The following is a 6950-nucleotide window of genomic DNA, read 5'->3' on the forward strand; positions in this document are numbered from 1 at the left end:
GTTTCATAGGATTTTTATTACGTATATATTTAATTAGAAGCTCTCTTTGTTTCTATATATATACTTTTTGTTCCACCAAGCATGCATTCTCTCTGGCCCCATTTTTTCCAGCTTTTCCATGGTTTATCACGTGCTATATGGGCGCGAAGGGCGCACCCGGTGTACGGACCTTGATGGGTGGGTCCGCTAGGGTGATCCCTCTCTTTCTGTTGATGCCCTCTGACGTCTGTGCTAAACGCCCGGGGTGACAATTCAGCCAACATTGATGTTTTTGGGTAATGAGGTCAGTCATCTTGCCCCTTTAAGAGCAACAACAATAATGGATTTTTCCAATGGAGTTGTTTGTCTCTCCTTTCATTCAGCCTGCCCACCTGCCGCCTCTTTTCCTCCTTGGCTGGCACTATTTGGAGTGGGTTATCCGCCCTGTCAGCCTGGTTTTCAGTCTGCCAGGTTGTGTTCCCACATCCAAGATGGCGTATTAGAGCATCGCCATCCCAGAGCAGGTTCTGGCGCTACTGCACATGCGCGGCTCCGCCCAATCCACCCTGGGTGGGTCAGCGTACATGGGGGGGTTGTCCCCTTCATCCTTGCCCCCCACCACCGAGCGTACCGCTCTCCCCGGTTCGGCGCGCTTGGAGAGAGATTCATCTGCATTGGCAGTCTGTTTTCAGTCTGCCAGGCGGTGTTTCCCTCATCCAAGATGGCGAATGCGTCCAGCGTCACCACGATGACGCCCGCATTGCGTCACCACGCATGCACGGATCAGCGCTGATCCGTTCGCAGGGCGGGACTGTTGTGGATGGGGCTGTCCATCATTCTGATCTCCCCAATCCAGCCCACCTGTCATCAGGCCCTGTCAGATTATGGCCCACCCCCAGAAGCTTTGCATCATGCTGGGCTGGGGGGTATTTAAAGGCTAATTGTGTTTGCCTTTTTCATGGCTCTGAGATATCAGAGTCTCCAGGCTGTTTGTGCCCTACCACTTCTCTGGCACTTTACCACAACGTTTTCAAACAGGTTTGTTTGCCTTTTTTGGTCTTCCTATACAGCTTTTGCCTATGGTATTTTATTAAACATGGCTTTGGGTGTTTTTATTGACACCATTATTGATTTTCCTTTCTTTATATATATCTTTTTTCAGCAACCAGCTTTGCTTTGAGATTTTTGTCTACCATTGACCAGTGCATATTGGTTTGTTTAACCCCTGTTTTGCTGGACGCAATTTCGCCAGCCTCATTGGATCCGATCCAACTGCCCAGTGAAGGTACTCATATCTATATACAACCATTATCTTTTTCAATTATATTTTGCACATATCTTTTTAGTGTCATTTTCTGAGATTGTCCCCCCAAAATTCCTTTTGGGGGTCTCTTTCTCCCAGTATTCATTATTCCTTACCTTTATTTACTATAGTACTGTGAATACCTCATTCGGACTGACTGGTGGATGCGGTTTTTGGGATGCATGCGGAAGGAGGCACTCAATACTGTAGAATTTTCTTTGACATTTTTACTTAATGGTACACAGCTGATTTTAATGTAATTGGATGATCTTGGACTTTGGATAAAAGGTAAGTCTGCTCACGGTCCTTTCATTGTACAAAATGTTTATGTGACCCTTGTATTCTCATGAACTACGTGTATTACAAATATTTGAACCTTGTTTATCTTGTTTGAATATACATTATGTATTTTGTATTTTAACAGCAGCGGTTTGTTGTTGTTTTTCAAACTGTTGTTATTTTTGGCAATATATACAATGCCTTATTCTTGTTGTTTTCTTTTTCTTTATTTTATAGCTTGTTGTATTGCCCTTGATGAAGCTCAACGAGCGAAACATGTCGGGCCCCTTCCAACAGGTTCCTCTGCGACTTTTTAGTCGCTATTACCATCAATGAGACCATCCATGTCTTGTCTTGTATTTTGTTATATGTAAAATTTATGTATGAATAAATTATTATTTTTGTATTTATCTTACTGTTTTGGATTGATTTTCCACCATCAACACCGTTAAAATCCCAGGGTTTGTTACCCGCTCCCGAATTTATTTTCTCTCTGTTTATACCGGGATGTGGTGTTCATTGATTTGAGTATCTGTGCCTCATTTATTTATTACACTTTTATTGTTTCACTTTTAGCATTATTAAATTCACTGCTCTTGAAAAAACGTCCGTTTTTAAAACTTTTTTTTGCATTGATACATGTTTCCTGGGACAGGACCCAGGTCCCCAAACACTTTTTAGGACAAATAACTTGCATATTAGCCTTTAAAATTAACACTTTAGATTTCAAATGTTCCAGTCCCATAGACTTTAACCACTTAAGCCCCGGACCATATTGCTGCCTAAAGACCCAAGGTGTTTTTACAGTTTGGGACTGCGTCGCTTTAACAGACAATTGCGCGGTCGTGCGACGTGGCTCCCAAACAAAATTGGCGTCCTTTTTTCCCCACAAATAGAGCTTTCTTTTGGTGGTATTTGATCACCTCGGCGGTTTTATTTTTTGCGCTATAAACAAAAATAGAGCGACAATTTTGAAAAAAATGCAATATTTTTTACTTTTTGCTATAATAAATATCCCCCAAAAACATATATACAAATTTTTTTTTTCCTCAGTTTAGGGCGATACGTATTCTTGTACCTATTTTTGGTAAAAAAAATCGCAATAAGCGTTTATCGATTGGTTTGCGCAAAATTTATAGCGTTTACAAAATAGGGGATAGTTTTATTGCATTTTTATTATTTTTTTTTTTTTTTACTACTAATGGCGGCGATCAGCGATTTTTTTCGTGACTGCGACATTATGGCGGACACTTCGGACAATTTTGACACATTTTTGGGATTTTTGTCATTTTCACAGCAAAAAATGCATTTAAATTGCATTCTTTATTGTGAAAATGACAGTTGCAGTTTGGGAGTTAACCACAGGTGGCGCTGTAGGATTTGGTGTACACTGTGTGTGTGTTTACAACTGTAGGGGGGTGTGGCTGTAGGAATGACGTCATCGATCGAGTCTCCCTATATAAGGGATCACTCGATCGATGCAGCGCCATAGTGAAGCACGGGGAAGCCGTGTTTACACACGGCTCTCCCCTGTTCTTCAGCTCCGGGGAGCGATCGCGACGGAGCGGCTATAAACAAATAGCCGCACTGTCGTCCCGGATCGCTCCCCGAGGGGACCCGACCGCCGCAAGTCGCGGGGGGGGGTCCCGATTGGACCCCCGACCTACGTCTAGGCAGGGACGTACAGGTACACCAATGTGCCTGTACGTGCCATTCTGCCGATGTATATGTACATGCGGCGGTCGGGGAGGGGTTAATGGGGTTCTAAAGTTCACACGAACATTTGGTGTGTTCGCAAGTTCTGATGCGAACCGAACAGGGGGGTGTTCAGCTCATCCTTACCCGCTATGCAGAGATGTGTACAGGGCTTCACAGTTGAGTGTTTCTGTCCACTCCCTTCTATGTACTTGTATAAAGATGGCAATACACTATGCAATCTGATTATATATTGTGTATTTAGTGAGAACACTGATTACTTGTATTTCATTTAAAAAAACATGCACCTGGGAATGGGAGGGTGGCTGATGCAGGGTGTGTGCTAATGAGGTCAGATGGTCAACTCCTTCCTGTGTCATAACCTAAAGTCTGATCAGGAAGAAAAACATTACTAATGGATACATCTGGAAACATTAATGAGGACAAGTACAGGAAGTGTATGTTGATTTAATGAAAAGGGTTGATATTTTTGCGAAAAGAGTACATGAATGCTATATTGGTACATAGGGGAGCAGGAATTTAAGAAAAAATAGTGAACAAAGGTAAACTTACTCTTTAACTATGGCTATTCTGATATAACGCTACACTACATTGCAACAGGTAATACTTACCTTCCTGCAAGTGGTATAATTTTATGTAGCGCCTGGTTACTTCAAAGTACCTGTGCTATCTAAATTTAGAGGGAGATCAGAGTGTTAATTGAACTCTGATCCAGTTAATGTGTTCAAATTTGGGTCTTTGTCTCAGCTTGGCTGTGCTGTGGGCTCATTATGTTGTAACTGGGGTGTTCTTCTCACCCCAGGAGAGTAGATGGCAGCAGTAGAGTCAAAGTTTGGGTGCTCATCTCCAGCAGCTGTGCATGCTGGGGGGGGGGGCGTATTTATGGGGCAGACACCATTGGTTCTGGGTCTTCTTCTTCGAGTGCGGCGCCCACCTTTGGGGGGCTGCACCACGGCCCCCTGGCCTTATGGCCTACCGGGCCGGGGCGTGCGTGCCGCGCGGTGTTCCTGGTTCCGGGACCATGTTGGCCCGGAGCATTTGAGCTGTAGTCGGGAGCCCAGTGGTCGACTGGGTTCCCGATCCTGAAGATCCCAGGTGAGGTAGCTGTTTGGTGGGGAGTCCATCTGAGGAGAGCCAATAAGAGGCTGGTTATCCAATAGGGTCTCGACAAACCACCGGGGATCGAGGTATCCGGATACTGAGAGGCTGGTCACCTGTCAGTCGGTACCTGAAAGCAACTTGAAGGAGATCCAGGCGTAATTCTATCAAGGAGGTTCATCTCCATAACCACAATCAGGAAGGCCTGTGGCAGAGGTCTCTCCCTAAGTTCATTCCAGGATGGTCTGTGGCAGAGACTTTTCCTAAAAGGTTCAAGCGATACTCTGGCTGCCAGGTCAGTGAGAGGGGCCTGTCCAGGTATGCTATTTCCACTCAAGCAGTGGCGCAAGAGGTGTTACACGTGGGAGCAGGATTGTTTTCCCTATTGTTACGCCTGAATCTGCTATTCTTTTCTCCTTTCAACTCTACCTTCTTCACCACAAGTTTTATTGTTTTTACCCGGATGGGTAATAAAGAGCACAATAAAAGACACCTGTCGCGGACATTCCATTACTTTTGCTGTATGCACCATACACCCCCCCAGGAATTCAGAGAGCCACGAGGTAAATGTGCCACCCAAAACAAACCAGCAGCTCCTCCGGGGTAGTGCTACATTTATAATGTACAGTATCTATCTACAATATATCTAATGGTATGTTTACCCATGAAGAAGAAAAATGGTCCTTGAAACATGTTGGGTATCCACCATTTTGGGACTATCTAATTGGTGACCCATAGGTGGTGGGAACACTACATATACAACTTGTTGAAAATAGAACATCTATTAGAATAGCCTGTGTATATTTGCTATAAAATGTTTTTATTCTGTTATTGTTTGTCATAAATAAAGAATATTACTTTTATACTATATGGCACTATATGAGTGATAAATTACTGCATCCAACCACGTTGCCAAGTCCCATCTATGAGGATTTTCTAGATTGGTATACATGGCTCTGTATTAAGGAGCTTACCAATAAAAATGTATTAAACAAAAGAGTCCGTTCCTAATAAACAAGCGCTCATGTGACAGTGAAATTTAAACATACACACCCTATCTGGGTGTAAAAAGAAAAAAGCCAATTAAGACTGCAGCTGCTGCCATAAAACAAGCCTAAAGTCAAGTACAACAAAGAAAACACAACAAAGTCCAGCAGACCCATGCAGCGCTATGTACACTGTGCTAATAAAAAGTACAAACATATACACCTTTATTTTTAGTCCATAGTGTGTTTTTGAGGGGTGCTTTAATAAAGTCAAATAATTTTCAGATTCAGTGAAACAAGGTTGCTGTCACCAACACCTCCACGCTTGCAGAGAGATGGAGAGTACATGCAGATACCCCCCACTTATAAAACTCATACCAAAAAATACTTGAACACTGCACATAAATCTCAGAATGTTATATGGATAATCTCTCCAAGGCTATTTCTCTCTATTACTCTCCAAGTCCCGTTGATACCAGACAGCTGAATCTCTCAATCAGGGAGTCATTCAAAGAGAAAAGGAGGAAACACCATAGTGTAATCCTGTTTTTTTATTTTTTTTAAACCTTTTATTTGCTTCCAAAAAGCTTCCCCCTTTAAAACTTGCACTTACAAAATATGCATACAAAATTGGCAAATATTCACATATAGTCAGCAAACTCGATCGGGCATCGTTACGGCGTCTCCTACCCCACTGAGCTTGTCTCTCCAGCGTTAGTCACCACTATGTCCCCGAATGACGTGCTGACATCACTACTCTTTGTCGTATGGCTCCACTCTTAAAAATGTGTGGATGTGAAAAGATGAGTCACCAGTAAGGTAGCAATGACCAGCTACCCAAATCAACCCGATTAACTTTGTAACTATTGTGGCAGAGCGAGGCTCTGTCCCTATGGAAATGTTGTTGAAATAGACACAGGGGCCCGGATTCAGAAACATCTGCCTATCTTTAGGCAGGCGTAGCGTATCTCATATACGCTACACCGCCGTAACTTTGAGAGGCAAGTCCTGTATTCAGAAAGAACTTGTTACAGCGGCGTAGCGTATATTGGCCGGGGTAAGCCCGCGTAATTAAAAATAGGCTGATAGGGGGCGCGTTGTATGCTAATTAGCCGTTAGACGTTCTTAACGAACGGCGCATGCGCCGTCCGTGAAAATATCCTAGTGCGCATGCTCCAAATTACGCCGCAAATAGTCAATGCTTTAGACGTGAACGTAACTTACGCACAGCCCTATTTGCGTACGACTTACGCAAACGGCATAAACGACGCAAAATTTAACGCTGGACAGACGTCCATACTTAACATTGGCTACGCCTCATAGAGCAGGGGTAACTTTATGCCGGAAAAAGCCTTACGTAAAAAAAAGGGGTCGGGCGGACGTACGTTTCTGAATCGGCGTATCTCGCTAATTTGCATATTCGAGGCGGAAATCAACGGAAGCGCCACCTAGTGGCCAGCGTAAAATTGCACACAATTATACACCGGCGTATGCTAGTTACGTCAGGGGAGGAAGCCTATTTTTTCAACGTATCTGCCTTTGAGAATCGGCGTAAAGATACTCCAACGCAGATTTGAAATTACGCCGGC

General features: G+C 43.6%; 1 long non-coding RNA gene across 1 annotated transcript; it reads left to right on the plus strand.

Moving 5' to 3' along the window:
• Positions 1-1531: 1531 nt before the first annotated feature.
• LOC120929298 lies at positions 1532-1971 on the plus strand. Its single transcript, XR_005747363.1, has 2 exons — positions 1532-1570; positions 1799-1971. It is a non-coding gene; the product is annotated as an uncharacterized LOC120929298 (long non-coding RNA).
• The last annotated feature ends 4979 nt before the right edge of the window (positions 1972-6950 follow it).

Source organism: Rana temporaria, chromosome 2 (genome assembly GCF_905171775.1).
Source record: "Rana temporaria chromosome 2, aRanTem1.1, whole genome shotgun sequence".
Classification (NCBI taxonomy): domain Eukaryota; kingdom Metazoa; phylum Chordata; class Amphibia; order Anura; family Ranidae; genus Rana; species Rana temporaria.